Source organism: Salmo salar, chromosome ssa15 (genome assembly GCF_905237065.1).
Source record: "Salmo salar chromosome ssa15, Ssal_v3.1, whole genome shotgun sequence".
Taxonomy (NCBI): Eukaryota; Metazoa; Chordata; class Actinopteri; order Salmoniformes; family Salmonidae; genus Salmo; species Salmo salar.
In genome coordinates this window covers 59,263,704-59,282,327 of record NC_059456.1, presented here as the reverse complement: position 1 = coordinate 59,282,327, position 18,624 = coordinate 59,263,704, and the positions used below count along the sequence as shown (strand labels likewise).

At 43.3% G+C, this 18,624-nt stretch overlaps 1 long non-coding RNA gene across 1 annotated transcript; it reads left to right on the top strand.

The window, feature by feature from the left end:
- The first annotated feature begins 13,045 nt into the window (after window positions 1-13,045).
- LOC123727285 (uncharacterized) lies at window positions 13,046-18,419 on the top strand. The gene is made up of 3 exons (XR_006759213.1): window positions 13,046-16,683; window positions 16,797-17,112; window positions 17,498-18,419. It is a non-coding gene; the product is annotated as an uncharacterized lncRNA (long non-coding RNA).
- The last annotated feature ends 205 nt before the right edge of the window (window positions 18,420-18,624 follow it).

Genomic DNA, 18,624 nt, shown 5'->3' with positions numbered 1-18,624 from the left:
CAACCTATACCTCTATGCCTACCTCCCCTAACACTCACATTGTCACCCACCCACTAGATTTGTTGGTGGGGTTGGTGTTAAATTGTCATAATTGGTTTCAGTTGTGATAATTGCTAAGCTTGTTTTAAAGGGTTAGACCAGGAGTTCTTAAAGAATTTCAGCCTGGGAACCAAATGAGAAATTCAGGGTTTTCCTGGGACCCAAGCTCATGAAAACATGCCCACTTTTGGGGGCCCTAACCAAGATTTGGTTGGGTGAGAGTGGCTCCGAACTTGACGGAGAGAACATTTTTAGTTTTACATTTAATTTCCTGCAATTCTACACATTTTGCCATGGGGTGTAAAGAAAATGTTGCTGCCATATTAATATGATATCTGAGTGAGAGTGACTAACAAAATCAATGGGGGCCCCATGGAGGTCAGGGCCCCTGGGCACATGCCCGGCGTGCCTGGTTGATATTCTGCCAAGATTACTACCATTTTATATAGCTGGCTAGACTAAATTACCAATCTAAAAAGTCTTAGCTGACGTGACTAATTGAGTGACTGTCACTGACTGACATAACAAGAGAAAAAATGTAAGGTTAGACAGTCCCTCAGAGGGCTGCGGTAAAGTTCCATCTGATAGCGAATCATATTTCACAATCATGCATTAATAGCAATTTAATGTAGAATCTTTACTTCCGATATTAAATATATCCAGTAATGGGAATGGATGGGTGTGTAAGATGGGAGTTGGTCTTGCTTTATAGTCATGGCCAGGGTTTCCCTGACTTTCTGAGTAGATTACAGTTCATACAGAATCAGGGTGTGGAGGGGTGCTCTGCTCACAATATCTGCATATCTTAATCACATGCATTGACATTTCCATCTGGTTACATAGCCTACTAGCCATGCTTCTACTGTCTGTATTTACTGGCCTTATGTTACATTATCAGACACCCTCCCACTCGCTCGCTTTTATGCAAGCGCTCACTCCTAAGAAACGCAGACGCATGCACACACACACATACACATACACACACAAATCCATCAACTCTCTCGTCTCCGGCGGGGTTGTTGAGTCCACTCTAGTCTCAGTTCCTGAGCGGACGTGCTTCGCAAATGAAGAGACCTCTGTTTACTTCTTAATTTGTTATTTTTTTCTTACTTTCTGACGTTCTGAGTAGCTCTGGGGTTTCTCACTTGGAGGCTACCATGCTACTCTCTGGAGGGCCAGCCTTCTAAGACAACCGCAATTGTTTTTTAAAAGGAAAGGAATAAAAAGCAGGAAAGAGAATGGAAGAAAAGGATTTTGGGCTCTGCTGGGGAAGAGGCAGGACAATACTGGTTCCTCAGCCAGCCTTGGTTGGCCTGTAACCTTGTCTCCTGTATGAGATGTCAGCATGACCGCTTATATAATCTGTTATCAGGCTAGTACAGCTAGGTCTTAATACTGTATCTCTAGCTATGATTAGATTGCATCTTGAGTTCAGCCCCATCAAATCAAGACATGGATGGAATAAACATTAGCGTATGATGCTTTGCATAAGAGCCTGGGGCTGGACCTGGCAATGAAGCAAGCCTAGAGTGACTAAATTGATAAGCAGAGAAGATTGGATGGTAATCTTGGAGATGAAAGAGATGCTATGAGTAGAGCCTATGTTCCTCTGGTTGTTATCATACAGTGCTTTAGGCCATTGTGGCATTGGAGAATTACTCCTTGATGCACCTGTCCTAAATGTGTTGAGATTCAGAAACTTAGAGTTTTGCCATCTCTAGAGAATTGGAGTATAAAAGTTCAACAAACATACTAAACATACTCTCCTCGGGTGGGAGACCTTGCTGGATGTATCACCTCAAGTGGGCACATATCATTTCCTGTGGCTTGGCTGCTCCTAGCATGACAGCCATGTTTTTCCCCCTTAGCTGTTTTGTAGCTTATATAAGTGAGGAATGATGGATTAAAAGTTGTTGTCTTGTCATTTAAGTTGTCTTGTTCATTTCCTATGAATCTGCAGTGGATCTGGGTCAGGGGCTTTAGAAAGGTATTGAACACCAGAACCGACGGTGGCTGTTGACATTGAAACCTCAAGATGGAGATGATGGCCGACTTTTACCAGCACCCACTTTGAGATGTTTTTTGTTGTTGTTGAGATTTCCTCTCCTCACCTCAGACGGGTGTGTTGAGGAATAACTGTGTGGACTGTCTGTACCGTACTAACACAGCCCAGTTCATAGTGGGGAAGTGTGCTCTTGCCTATCAGCTCTACTCTCTAGGCATGATTGACAAGCCAAGGTTGCAGTTCGACACGGACTGTGTCAGGTTAAACCCTACCCTACTCCTTACTCTTGCCAGAGATTCATTTAAACATTACTAAAAGCTCACATAAGAAAAAGCATTCAGTACATCAAATATACAGTAACTTCAGTTCTCTAACCTCTAACCTTGCGGTGCCCCCTGTGTGACCTTTACCCCCATGCAGGCTTTTTGAGAAGCTGTATGAGGACCATGGGGGCCACCCTGCCTCTGCAGTACAGGGGCTCCCAGCTGGGCCACAGGGTCAAGACCTACCGCAAGATAACCCCCTGGACACAGCACTCCAAAGACATCATGCAGACCCTGTCCCGCTACGACAGCAATGCTTTCTCAGGTAGACACGTCACACACACACACACACACACACACACACACACACACACACACACACACACACACACACACACACACACACACACACACACACACACACACACACACACACACACATTCCGTTCACCCCTGCCCTGTAATTATGAGACCACTGCTTACTTATCCACTAGTGAATTCCTTTCACCCCATCCTCATCCCCTCACCCCCTCCCCTTCTCCCACTACTGTTGAACCAGTGCTCCCACTACCTCCATGCTCTCTGTCAGATAATGTGTGCCCTGCCAACTCATCTGTCTGTCCTTCCACCCACCCCTGCCCTGCCCCCCATGAACCTACCACCCCTGCCTCTCCCTGTTAGCATGGAAACACTGATTCGTCATCCAGACCTGAACTCTTATTACATAACAAGATCCAGCTCTCCCCCCACCTCCCTCTCCCATCATCTTTCATTTCCCCAAAGCTTTACATTTCAAAGAAAATCAATGATGAGTTTGTAGACGCAGTGTACGGTGAGTGGCAACCTCTTAATAATATCATACATCAAGTGAATTGTACATACTCTCTCTCCCACGACTTTGCACACACACACACGCATGCACGTACACACACACACACACACACACACACACACACACACACACACACACACACACACACACACACACACACACACACACACACACACACACACACACACACACACACACACACACACTGTGAAGGTACATTGTTAGCATTACAGTGGATACTATGGCTGTAGAGTATTCTGGTAGACAAACACTTTGTAGAGAGCTGGACATTATCCTCATAAATCAACCGTAAATGTACAGTGCATTCGGAAGGTATTCAGACCCTTTGACTTTTTCCACATTTTGTTATGTTACAGACTTATTCTAAAATGGATTAAATGCATTATCCCATAATGGCAAAGTGAAAACAGGTTTTTAGAAATGGTTGCAAATTTATTAAAATAAGAACACAGAAATACTCTTCCTTGATAAGTTCCTTTCCTGAGGATGGCTCACCTCTCACAGTTCTGGGTGACTTTAACCTCCCCACGTCTACCTTTGACTCATTCCTCTCTGCCTCCTTCTTTCCACTCCTCTCCTCTTTTGACCTCACCCTCTCACCTTCCCCCCCCTACTCACAAGGCAGGCAATACGCAATCTTTACTAGATGCTGTTCTTCCACTAATCTCATTGCAACTCCCCTCCAAATCTCCGACCACTACCTTGTATCCTTTTCCCTCTTGCTCTCATCCAACACTTCTCACTCTGCCCCTACTCGGATGGTATTGCGCCGTCCCAACCTTCGCTCTCTCTCTCCCGCTACTCTCTCCTCTTCCATCCTATCATCTCTTCCCTCTGCTCAAACCTTCTCCAACCTATCTCCTGATTCTGCCTCCTCAATCCTCCTCTCCTCCCTTTCTGCATCCTTTGATTTTCTCTGTCCCCTATCCTCCAGGCCGGCTCGGTCCTCCCCTCCTGCTCCGTGGCTCGACGACTCACTACGAGCTCACAGAACAGGGCTCCGGGCAGCCGAGCGGAAATGGAGGAAAACTTCGCCTCCCCTGCGGACCTGGCATCCTTTCACTCCCTCCTCTCTACATTCTCCTCTTCTGTCTCTGCTGCTAAAGCCACTTTCTACCACTCTAAATTCCAAGCATCTGCCTCTAACCCTAGGAAGCTCTTTGCTACCTTCTCCTCCCTCCTGAATCCTCCTCCCCCTCCCCCCCTCCTCCCTCTCTGCGGATGACTTCGTCAACCATTTTGAAAAGAAGGTTGACGATATCCGATCCTCGTTTGCTAAGTCAAACGACACCGCTGGTCCTGCTCACACTGCCCTACCCTGTGCTTTGACCTCTTTCTCCCCTCTCTCTCCAGATGAAATCTCGCGTCTTGTGACGGCCGGCCGCCCAACAACCTGCCCACTTGACCCTATCCCCTCCTCTCTTCTCCAGACCATTTCCGGAGACCTTCTCCCCTACCTCACCTCGCTCATCAACTCATCCTTGACCGCTGGCTACGTCCCTTCCGTCTTCAAGAGAGCGAGAGTTGCACCCCTTCTGAAAAAACCTACACTCGATCCGTCCGATGTCAACAACTACAGACCAGTATCCCTTCTTTCTTTTCTCTCCAAAACTCTTGAACGTGCCGTCCTTGGCCAGCTCTCCTGCTATCTCTCTCAGAATGACCTTCTTGATCCTAATCAGTCAGGTTTCAAGACTGGGCATTCAACTGAGACTGCTCTTCTCTGTGTCACGGAGGCTCTCCGCACTGCTAAAGCTAACTCTCTCTCCTCTGCTCTCATCCTTCTAGACCTATCTGCTGCCTTTGATACTGTGAACCATCAGATCCTCCTCTCCACCCTCTCCGAGTTGGGCATCTCCGGCGCGGCCCACGCTTGGATTGCGTCCTACCTGACAGGTCGCTCCTACCAGGTGGCGTGGCGAGAATCTGTCTCCGCACCATGCGCTCTCACCACTGGTGTCCCCCAGGGCTCTGTTCTTGGCCCTCTCCTATTCTCGCTATACACCAAGTCACTTGGCTCTGTCATATCCTCACATGGTCTCTACTATCATTGCTATGCAGACGACACACAATTAATCTTCTCCTTTCCCCCTTCTGATAACCAGGCGGCGAATCGCATCTCTGCATGTCTGTCAGACATATCAGTGTGGATGATGGATCACCACCTCAAGCTGAACCTCGGCAAGACGGAGCTGCTCTTCCTCCCGGGGAAGGACTGCCCGTTCCATGATCTCGCCATCACGGTTGACAACTCCCTTGTGTCCTCCTCCCAGAGTGCTAAGAACCTTGGCGTGATCCTGGACAACACCCTGTCGTTCTCCACTAACATCAAGGCGGTGACCCGATCCTGTAGGTTCATGCTCTACAACATTCGCAGAGTACGACCCTGCCTCACACAGGAAGCGGCGCAGGTCCTAATCCAGGCACTTGTCATCTCCCGTCTGGATTACTGCAACTCGCTGTTGGCTGGGCTCCCTGCCTGTGCCATTAAACCCCTACAACTCATCCAGAACGCCGCAGCCCGTCTGGTGTTCAACCTTCCCAAGTTCTCTCACGTCACCCCGCTCCTCCGCTCTCTCCACTGGCTTCCAGTTGAAGCTCGCATCCGCTACAAGACCATGGTGATTGCCTACGGAGCTGTGAAGGGAACGGCACCTCCATACCTTCAGGCTCTGATCAGGCCCTACACCCAAACAAGGGCACTGCGTTCATCCACCTCTGGCCTGCTGGCCCCCCTACCTCTGAGGAAGCACAGTTCCCGCTCAGCCCAGTCAAAACTGTTCACTGCTCTGGCACCCCAATGGTGGAACAAGCTCCCTCACGACGCCAGGACAGCGGAGTCAATCACCACCTTCCGGAGACACCTGAAACCCCACCTCTTTAAGGAATACCTAGGATAGGATAAAGTAATCCTTCTAACCCCCCCTCCTTAAAAGATTTAGATGCACTATTGTAAAGTGGTTGTTCCACTGGATATCATAAGGTGAATGCACCAATTTGTAAGTCGCTCTGGATAAGAGCGTCTGCTAAATGACTTAAATGTAAATGTAAAATGTACCTTATTTACATAAGTATTCAGACCCTTTGCTATGAGACTCAAAATGTAAAAATCTTCCAAAATGTACATTTTTTCCATGTTTCCATTGATCATCCTCAAGCTGTTTCTACAACTTTATTGGAGTCCACCTGTGGTAAATCCAATTGATTGGACATGATTTGTATAGGCACACACCTGTCTATAAAAGGTCCCAGAGTTGACAGTGCATGTCAGAGCGAAAACAAAGCCATGAGGTTGAAGGAAGCTCCGAGACAGGATTATGTCGAGGCACAGATCTGGGGAATGGTACCAAACAATTTATGCAGAATTGAAGCTCCCCAACAACACAGTGGCCTCCATCATTCTTAAATGGAAGAAGTGTATTTATTTAATCAATTTTAGAATAAGGCTGTAACGTAAGAAAATGTGGAAAAAGTCAAGGAGTCTGAATACTTTCCAATGCAATGTAAATGTGTCCATTTATTTATTACTTGTATTTACTGGCACCGTTGTTTGAGGACACATTCTCATTTCCAACAACATTCTAGGGAAGTGTTAAAGTAGAGAGCAGAGGGGTAGAACTCCCCGTTATTGTTTCCTTGGAGTACCTTAGAGCAGCCGATATAGAACACAGGGGAAATCTTCAATACAGAGCACTAAGTGTTATGTTCTTGGCTTAGAAGTGTTCCCTTTATCCATTTAAATCACCATGGCTCTATTTCTTACTTCACAGACCTCTGGTATTGTAGAACACTGTAGACACAGAGTTGATTAGAAAAGCTTCTCCTTGTCTCTGTCTCATATCTCTCCTGTTTAGTGGAGGATTTAATAGAGCTGTAGAAATTCCCCTGGGTCTCCCAGAGAATTTTCTTCTGAATCACCCTCACACACTCCCACGTGAAAATACTTATTCACACATGCATGCACATGTGCGCGGACACACACTCACACACTCTCACACACAAACTCTCACTCTCTCACACATACGCGTACACACACCCACCTCCCCCATTCAGTCTATCATCACCACAGGACCCATATCTCCCTTCAGTCACACTGCCATCTTACAGAGGACAAAATGGCTTCTCAGCTCGTCAAACAACACATTACTTCCTGCTCAGGACTTTAGTGAGGAATGCAACTCTGAACTGTTTTACTGGGGGCCTTGATTGATTTAACTCAATCCTAGTGAGTCATGGGATTGATCCACTCAACAGAGAGGCCTGATGGAAGAGTTGGTAATATTGGATTATAGGGGGAATTGTTTATTTAAAAGAGATTATTATCGTTGATGTTATTGCATCATGGTCTTTTTTTATTAAAACTTTTGTGGCTCCCTAGGTTGATGTAATTGACCTTGTGTGTTGACTACACACACACCTAGTGTGTGTCTGTGTGTGTTTGAGTGTCTGGCTGTGTCTTCTCATCTCATCACCATCTGTTCCCTCTGCCACTGTACACAGACTCACAGACTCACAGAGACACACAGACACACAGACACACAGACTCACAGAGACACACAGACACACAGACACAGAGACACACAGACACAGACACACACACACACACACACACACACACACACACACACACACACACACACACACACACACACACACACACACACACACACACTGGGCGTTGCAGGTGAGTCATCTGATTGTGGTGTAATGCAAATTTAGTTTAGTGAAATGACATGCACTAGATCCCCAGGGGTCATATAAGATATCTACAAAGAGTTCTGCTGGGGCCTGGCTGGGATTGAGTGAGTGGGAGAAAAAAATAGGGGTTGAGAAGTGAGTGAGAGAAAAGAGGGGATCAGGGGCCTGAGAGTGTGATGCACTTGAGTTCAGTAAGTGCATTCTCACTATGTTGTAGCTTCACTGTCTGCAGAGTGAGAGTGGGAATCAGGTCAATGTCCCAGTGTGGTGGCGAGGTCTTCATTAGTGAGCTTAGTGTATTGCATGTGTGTATCTTTAGGTGTGTGTTGGCACGTTCCACACCTCACACTGTCCCTTGGAGAGAGAAACCCACTATACCGCTAACCATTGAGCACAACCATTTGGGTTTGACTCAATGTCACATCCTGACAATAGTAAGATGTTATTTTCTATGGTAGAGTAGGTCAGGGCGTGACAGGGGGTGTTTTGTGGTTTTCTATGTTTTGTATATCTATGTTTAGGTTCTAGTTTTTCTATTTCTATGTCGTTTTTTGGGGGATGATCTCCAATTAGAGGCAGCTGGTCCTCGTTGTCTCTAATTGGAGAGCATACTTAAGTATTTTTTTTTTCCCCCACCTGTGTTTGTGGGTAGTTGTCTTCTGTTTAGTTTATGTACCTGACAGAACTGTGCACTTTTGTTTTCTCTTTGTTATTTTTTCTTTAGTGTTTTGAGTTAACCTGTTAGGGCTAGGGGGCAGTATTGACACGGCTGGATAAAAAACGTACCCGATTTAATCTGGTTACTACTCCCGCCCAGTAACTAGAATATGCATATAATTATTGGCTTTGGATAGAAAACACCCTAAAGTTTCTAAAACTGTTTGAATGGTGTCTGTGAGTATAACAGAACTCATATGGCAGGCAAAAACCTGAGAAGATTTCATGCAGGAAGTGGCCTGTCTGACAAGGTGTCGTTCTTCTTGTCTCTGTTTATTGAAGAGTGAGGATCTTAGCTGTCCCGTGACACTTCCTACGGCTGCCATAGGCTCTCAGAAGGCGGCAAAATACTGAATCGTGGCTTTGCAGGCTCTGGCTGAAACAAAGTAGCGCGTTTGGGTAGTGGCTGGTTACAGTACTGTGAGACTCAGGCTCGTGCCCGCGTCGACCGAAAGCTTTGTTTTCTTTCCTCTGTTTAGCTAAATGGACATTCCCGGTCGGAATATTATCGCTTTTTTACGAGAAAAATGGCATAAAAATTGATTTTAAACAGAGGTTGACATGCTTCGAATTACGGTAATGGAATATTTAGATTTTTTTTGTCACGAATTGCGCCATGCGCGCGACCCTGATTTACCATTTCGGATAGTGTCTGGGACGCACGAACAAAACGCCGCTATTCGGATATAACGATGGATTATTTTGGACCAAACCAACATTTGTTATTGAAGTAGCAGTCCTGGGAGTGCATTCTGATGAAGACAACAAAAGGTAATCAAACTTTTATAATAGTAAATCTGATATTGGTGAGTGCTAAACTTGCCGGGTGTCTAAATAGCTAGCCCGTGATGGCTGGGCTATGTACTTAGAATATTGCAAAATGTGCTTTCACCAAAAAGCTATTTTAAAATCGGACATATCGAGTGCATAGAGGAGTTCTGTATCTATAATTCTTAAAATAATTGTTATGCTTTTTGTGAACGTTTATCGTGAGTAATTTAATAAATTGTTAGTGAATTCGCCGGAAGTTTGCGTGGGGTATGCTAGTTCTGAACGTCACATGCTAATGTAAAAAGCTGGTTTTTGATATAAATATGAACTTGATTGAACAAAACATGCATGTATTGTATAACATAATGTCCTAGGGTTGTCATCTGATGAAGATCATCAAAGGTTAGTGCTGCATTTAGCTGTCTTCTGGGTTTTTGTGACATTATATGCTAGCTTGAAAAATGGGTGTCTGATTATTTCTGGCTTGGTACTCTGCTGACATAATCTAATGTTTTGCTTTCGTTGTAAAGCCTTTTTGAAATCGGACAGTGTGGTTAGATTAACGAGAGTCTTGTCTTTAAATAGCTGTAAAATAGTCATATGTTTGAGAAATTGAAGTTATAGCATTTCAAAGGTTTTGAAAATCGCGCCACAGGATTCAACTGGCTGTTACGTAGGTGGGACGAATTCGTCCCGCCTGCCCCAGAGAGGTTAAAATAAATATTCATCATGAGCAATCAACACGCTGCGCTTTGGTCCCCTCTCTACGACAGGCGTTACACTCAAATATAAGACGAGTGATTATTTCACAGAAAATAATTATGTTCCTTGAGTTTTTTCAGTTTAGAGTTACAAAAAGTAGAATTGGTGTCCCGTCAACGGGACAGTTGTAAATCATGCAGCGCTATGTGTCACGATCGCAGATTTTAGAGAAACAACAAATGTCGGTACATATAATTGTCTTATATCGGCTGAAAGCTTAAATTCTGTTTAATATAACTGCACTGTCCAATTTACAGTAGATATTACTGCGGAGAAAATGCCATGATATTGTTTGAGGAGAGCTCCTAACAACAAAACACTTTTTTCACCGCGAAAGGTTTGATAAATTCACCTCTGTAGGTGAAATGTGTACTTACATTCTGAAATCTTGCTCTGATTTATCATCCAAAGGGTCCCAGAGAAAACATGAAGTGTCATTTTGTTAGATAAAATGCTTTTTAATATCCTAAAAAGGTCCATATAGCATGCACGATCGATTTTGTATTTCCACTTGTTCAATTTGCAAAGAAAGGAATCTGTGAAAATCTAACCCCAAATGTTGTTTCAACCAGTCAAATCACGTTCGTATGTATTCCTCAGAGATCCTAGAACATAACCAGACTTCACTATATAATTAGGGGTGTACTATATCCTATAGGACACCAAATTTGGTCAGAGAGCGACGCCTTCATGGCACGCCGATGACGCGGCTGGTCTTCATTTGATCGACTATCTTTGTCAAATAAGCACCAATCGGTGTCAAACAAAGCTAGCTAGGGCTTTATGGGAGTATCTGTATCTGTTGCAAAATGAAGGTGCTAACCTTTTGCGACAGCATGCCTTTTCCTTTTGCACAAATTATCAGAATATTCAGAGTTATGAAGTTATGAAAACTGATTGTTTTGCAAATGTTGAACTTATAATATGGCTACTAATACTGGAAGGCTAAATCAAATTCAAAATGTACAGATTTGACAATATTCTTGCAAAAAAATGTAATATGAATGCAACTGTCACGATTTGCCCAAATGTATCTGGGTGACTTCACACTATATGTCAAGTCGTTCGTTCAAACTTCAAGTTATCCATCTGAAACTTTGCACATACACTGCTGCCATCTTGTGGACACCATCTAAATTGTGCCTAGACAGAGTCATGGCTGGAACTGGGACCTTTCTCTTGCATTTCAAAGATGGTGGTAGAAAAAAAACGCTTGTTTTTTTCTTTGTATTTTCTTCTACCAGATCTATTGTGTTATACTGTCTTACATTGAATTCACATTTCCACAAACTTCAACGAGTTTCCTTTCAAATGGTACCAAGAATATGCACATCCTTGCTTCAGGGCCTGAGCAACAGGTAGTTAGATTTGGTATGTCATTTTAGGCGAAAATTGAAAAAAAGAGGGCTATCCCCAGCTTACTGCTCTCTCATGTCTCTTCATTGAACAGAGCAGCCCAAGTGGAGCCATTGCTATGGATACTTACAGTACAGACTCCAAGCGCCAGGAGCCGAGTGCATGCAGAGCGAGCTGCATGCAGGGAGCGAGTGACAGACAGAGGAGAAGCTAATGGATTTAATAACGGAATAAATTATGTCTGATTTCAGGCAGGGCTGGGCCTTAAATTTGGCAAAAGCAATCAGACCTGGGTAGGGTAGGGCTTAAAATGAATGTCCGTGCATCGCTAGACAGCACATCCTTTGTATGGCTGGAGTACATATTAGCTACAGTGTTATGATGTTCAGAACTGTGTTTTCTGTTCACTGAGGAGGTGTGAGTAATGATGAACTCACCATGGTCATGTTTTAAATGTTTACATAATTACTGTGGATGACAAACAAACCTCTAGTAGCTTCATTTAATTCCTTATTGTATTCCCTGAATAATATGTGTCATTTTGATATGGGCTGCATTTAGCTCCTAGGTTTTCTGGAGTGTTGTTGATGGGTAGTGATTCGATAACCGTGCTGTAAAGCTTCAAGAATAAAGTCATAACCCCACTTTTTAACATTACACAAGTGTACAGGTCAGGACTGTATGGCTATGAGAAAAATATATACAGACTCGCTTAGTTGTTGTGTAAGGGTGCGATAACAACAATGTTTACTAAATGTTTTTTTCAACCAGCAGTTTCTATTTCTGCCATATATTGCTTTTTTTGTCGCTAAAATCACATTAGGAATGTTATTTCTTTTTTTCAGGGACAAGTCATATGTTCTCTTACGGGGGAATATTCCTTAATTCATTCAATTCAATTCCAAATTCTTCGCCAAGGCCATGACACCTCTAGACCATTTAGCCTTTTTTAATAGAACAGTCATAAAGCCCCAATGACATTCTGCCTTTTAGAGGCTTGGAAACTTCAGGTGTCATTCTTGGAAATTGATTTAATTGATGTACAGCCTTGTACATGTTCACCTGTGTCAGTTGTTTTGCCTTTTTTACCTTCTTTCCTCCAGTTTAGTCCCAGTCGCACCCCTTTCTGTTCCTCCCTCCCTCATCTCCTTTTGGCTGGACGTGAGTTATGGAGCTCTCTGTATGATGTCATAGGGTCCCTGACTAAGTATCGTGATAGAGACTGTTCGCGCACACACACACCAGCTCCACACTGTTTTGCTAAATCTTAAGCAATTTTAAGCTTTCACTCCATTTCTCAGTTTTATACTTTAAATAAATGTTATTTGGAGAAGGACAGTAATTGCCTTGACATCACATTGTACTCTACACGCGTAATCAATTACATTGGGAGCTGTGGAGGATGTACAGAACACAGAGAAACTGTATTGTTTAATTAAATGAACACAAGCTGACACACACACACACACAAAAACACACACACACACACACACACACACACACACACACACACACACACACACACACACACACACACAGTTCCCTAACCTGCCTCCCATGTACAATTAACACACACCGATGACACACCCTAATAATGTGACAAAAACACTTTTATTTTCTTCTCATTGACGTTTGTGGCCTCGTGTGCCTGCGTATGTACTTCTATTGTTTGACATTAACTCCTATACCCTGATTTATTGAATAAATCTTCAGCTGAAAATTGCCTGTAGAAATTACCAGGGAGAGCGAGTGAGAGTCTGTAATTGCAGCTAAACACCCTCGCTTAGTGGCTAATTACCCGCCATGGCCGTTAGTACATTACCACGTGGCTACGGGGCAGAGAGGGAGGTGTATCTTACCAATCACACCTCGCGCCACCGCAACATGATACAACACGTGACACATAGACGCTAAATGCACACAAACATGCGCACCCGCACCAACCAAACGATTATCTCTACAGCACCCACCTGCCACACCCCCAAACCGTGTAGTCATCATCATGATCTAGTCTGGTTTTAATTGTGTTTTCCATTCAGTGATGCTTTCATCTCATGAGCCCCTGGAGCTTTTCATGTAGATATAGTTTGATTAGATGATACATCTTACTTTTCTCTCTCTCTATCCTCATCTTCCATTTCTCATCTTCCATTGGCACCTCAGACCAAGGTCTGATTTAAGATCGACATTGAAACGACTGACCACAGCAGAGGCTCAACTGACCAACACTATAGACCAATTTGACTCCCTGTTACACCTCAGTCCTGTGCATATTGTCTCCTTTCTCTTCTGTCTCTTCTTTCTCTCATTCTGTCTCTGTCTCTCTCCCTCTACACTCCCCCCTCAGTTTCAGACCGGCAGGATGCCATCGACCAGTTTCTGCAGGTGTACCAGCCATTAGAGTCTAAGCCTCACCTCTGGGAGCTGCCCACTGACTTCTACCTGCACCAGAGGAACTCTATGGCAGTGTTTCCCAACCCTGGTCCTCGAGTACCCCCAACAGGACAGTTTAGTTGACAGACTAGTCCTTGACAAGCACACGTCATTCAACTCATTGAGGGCTTGATGATTAGCTGACAATTGAATCAGTTGTGCTTGTCCAGGGATACAATAAAAATGTGTACTGTTGAGGGTACTCAAGGACCAGGGTTGGGAAACACTGCTCTATGGTACCACCAATGACAGGCACAGGTACACGTATGCACGCATAGAGTACACACACATACACACACACACACACACACACACACACACACACACACACACACACACACACACACACACACACACACACACACACACACACACACACACACACACAGTTTGTACAGCTAACCTTGTGGCGACACAGAATTCAGTCCCATGCAAAATCCTATTTTCCCTAACCCTTAACCATAACGGATACACATCATCATGGCAAGCACATAAAGTTTGCGCCTTTTGTTGCAGCTAGAACTGATCACTTGTTTGTCAGTGACAAGTAACATGACCAGATGGATCAATACAATTCAATTTCACACATCGCGCCAAAACGGCCCAATCACAGCTGTGTATGCAAACGAAATGATGACCGGTAGCAGGATTTTCTAACAGTAAAAAAAAGGTAGCTACATGCCTTGAAAAAAAAGGTTTCCTAATCAACTTGAAAAATAAATGGAGCCTAACGAGATTGAGCAGGTTCAGGAGACACACACAGAGACAGAGCGAGAGGCCGGGTCTTCTGAAGACCATGAGGAAGGAAATCCCTGGCCGCATCTCAAAGAACACTTCAGCTTCAAGCAGAGAAGAGGAGACAGTGTAATTATGGAATGTAAGCTCTGCGTACCAAAGAGGGTGGCGGTGGCCGCCTACAAAAACTCTGCGTCAAACTTGAGGAAACATGTAATGGTACGAAAAGTAAAGTTTTAAATATATGTTATTGCCATGAATGGCGTTTGTTGTGTAGGTTATGTAATGTAGCTAACTAAGTGTTGCTACTAGCCAGTTGCATTCAATCTGTAGCATAATGCTAACTTTAGCTAGCTCATCCTGTTGCTAGCTAGTTAGAAGCTAACCCTGACCAACGTCTTTACACAGCTGAAGGAACTATAAGCTGTAATGCGGGCTACTACCGCATTGACTTTATGGTGACTAGTAGCTAGCCATCCCCATAAGGTAAGTTGTTGGGGATAGCTAAAAGTGAAATTAAGGAACTTGTGAAGATAAAATAAAATGACACATTTTGAGACCTGGGATTTTTAGGTATGTGCACAATCTTTTTTTTGCTTGCTTATCACCTAGCTATATCTGGTTGGATCACTGAGTTTTGAATAATAGCCAAAAATCATGTTTGGTAAAACTATAGTTGGGGAAAAGAAAGAACAATATTCCCCAACATCTGTATGTATTTGGACAGTGACATTATTCTAAACATGCTGTAATTTCTAAATGTTTTATTTGATATGAATAAAAACACCTTATAGCTGACAGTCTGCACTTTAACCACATTGTCATTATATATTTTAAAATCCAATGTGCTGGACTACAGAGCCAAAACAAAATTTTTGTCATTGCCCATACACTTACAGATTGCACTTTATGTGCTGGTTTAAGTTAATTTGTATAAAACCAAACTGGTCAGGTTATATACATTTTGCCCAGATTGATGCAATAATTTTGTCCACAGAGGAAACATCCATTAAAGATAACAAACTACAATATGCTCACCTCTGTAACCACAACAAAGGAACCAAGGAACTATCAAACACCTCTTCAACTTGCAAGCAAGCAAATATGTCTGAAATGATGGCAGTGGGAGGAGCCAGGTGGGTCTCACAGGCAACCGTTGACAAGCATGTCATTCATTTGATCTGTGAGGGCCAACAGCCATTCTCTGTGGTCGAACAACCAGCTTTTAAAGAGTTGGTAACCACCTTGCATCCTCAATGCAAAGTGATCTCCAGACCTACTGTTCGTTCAAGAATACATGAAGCTGCCAATCACATGAAGAAGACAGTTATGGCACACCTTGGCAGGGTAAATTATGTTGCCACCACCACTGATTGTTGGACAGCTCTTCAAAGGAGTTACATCGGGGTCACATGTCACTGGATAGATGAAGAAACTCTGGTGAGACGTTCTGCTGCACTTGCTTGCAAGAGATTGAGAGGTTCCCACACATTTGATGTGCTTGCATGTGCCCCCGATGACATCTATTGTGCATACAGGATCAGGGGGAAAGTGGTAAGAACCACAACAGACAGTGGATGAAACTTCATCAAAGCATTCAATGTTTTTGGTGAGCAGAGCCAGGCAGTCGAGTCAGCAGACCAAGACACAGATGCTGAAGAGCCAGCAGAGCAGGTTGAATACCAAGACACCTATTCCATCCTGGAAAATGACAGTGGCCTAGAATATCAACTCCCTCAGCATCAACGGTGTGCATGTCATCTGCTGAAACTCATTGCAACAACAGATTCTGCGTTGGCAGAAACAAATAGTGATAGCTACAAAATGTTGTCCAGGTGGTCTTTTGCCAAATGCCAAGCCATGTGGAATAAAACAGGCCGGTCAACCTTAGCTGCTGAAGTTGTAGAGAATGAGCGCAAACTGCAGTTGATCTGTCCAAATCAAACACGTTGGAACTCAACTTACCTGGCTGTGGAGAGGATCACACGTATCATACAAGAGAAGGGGGAGGATGCCATAAGAAATGTGTGTGAAGAACTAAAAGTGAAAATGTGAGTAGCAATTCTTTGAATCAATGTAATGTTTTCCTATTACAGTAATATTTATTGTCCATGAAATGTTAGAATTCTAAGAGGTATTACATTTACCTTACCTTATCTTTCAGGCTGAGCCCGGCAGAAATGTCCTTCTTGAATGAGTACAGCAAAGTGATGAAGCCTTTGGTCTCAGCTTTGAACATTCTACAGTCTGAGACCAACACGTATATGGGGTGGCTGCTGCCAGGGATTTTTTACTAAAAACAAAACTTCAAAGGCTGAAAGCATCTTGCCAAATGTGCCTACCCCTTATCAAAGCCATTCAGAACGGTCTCCAAAAGCGCTTTGGAGAAATGATGGAGGAGCCACAGCTTATTGCTGGTGCAAGCTTTCTGCCAAAGTTCCAGACGTCTTGGACTGACAAAGCTGATGTCATCACAGCCGGTATGATTTCTTTACTCCAAAAGGTTTTAACCTCATTGTCCATATGATGATATCTTTTGGTCTTTGAGTCTTTTCTTTAACAGTTTTTTTGTTATGTTTTTCTTTTTTTCATTATTTAAGTTGCGTTACAGGTGCTGGACAATAACCTTTGCATATAACTATGTTTGGGCACAGCCAGACATGGACTCACCTCAACATTAGAGAATTTGTCTGGTCTGAATGTATTTGAACAACTCAAATCAATCTCCGTATCTGAGAATAAAAAGTGGGGATGTCAGTGTTAGAGCTATTGCAATGCCAATAATATGATTGTGTTGCCAGCCACATATAACAGAGTTTGCTAAAACACTGAATATGTGAATGTTGTGTTGTTTCCAATGTACAGGTTTGGCATACCTGAAGAACCATCTTGACACAATCACACAGGACGAGACTGAGCATCTAAGGCAGCATTCATCTGATGAAGAGGATTTCATCTCTTCACTGACAACCAAACGGTCAGAAGGTACAGGGGAGCTGGATGGGTATCTGGTTAGTCCATCGGACAAAATGGATTTACTTCATTTGTTTCCGTCCATAAAGAAGTTGTCCCTCAAGTTCAACACAGGCCTGTCTGCATCTGCCGCCTGTGAGCTTCTTTTTAGCTGTACTGGACTACTCTTCACTGCAAAGCGAGCCAGGATAGACTCAATTAACTTCAAAAATCAGCTCCTACTGAAACTGAATGGTAAATTCAGAGAAGTGAAGTGAGTTGAGAGTTAGTTCCACAAAAAATATGCCTTTTGAACATTCCTTTGAAAATTTGTGTATGTGAAGATTAATATGAAATATTAAAATCAGCTGTGCTGGATCTTATCTTGTTGGTTATTTTCTGGTGTTTTATGGAACATTTATCCTGTCAAGCATCAAATGTAAGCAATATTACATATACAGTAGTATATATAAAAGTATTCTTTTTTATATTAATTTGTTTGTGAAGCTTGCACTCAATTGCCACACCCTTTTCACATGAACTTCCATTCTTGTAAAAGGAGAATAAAAATAACCATCAAAATTGAAATAGCAAATTATTTTAGAAGTAATATAGTAACTTTTGTTCTGAGTACTTTTTAAATGTGCTATTTTTTACTTTTACTCTAGTAGTTTTTTACAGTACTCTTTCCACCCCTGCTTTTATGGTCTAATTACAGTACAGGTCTAATTGAAACGCCTATCAATATAACACGTTGTCATCCATACTCCCTCTGACCTGGCGGACTCACTAAACACAAATACTGCGTTTGTAAATTATGTCTGAGTGTTGGAGTGTGCCCCTGTCTGTCCTTAAATAAAAATAAACAAGGAAATTGTGCCGTCTGGAATGCTTAATTTAAGGAATTTGATCAAATCAAAATCAAATCAAATTCCTTATATAGCCCTTCTTACATCAGCTGATATCTCAAAGTGCTGTACAGAAACCCAGCCTAAAACCCCAAACGGCAAGTAATGCTGGTGTAGAAGCACGGTGGCTAG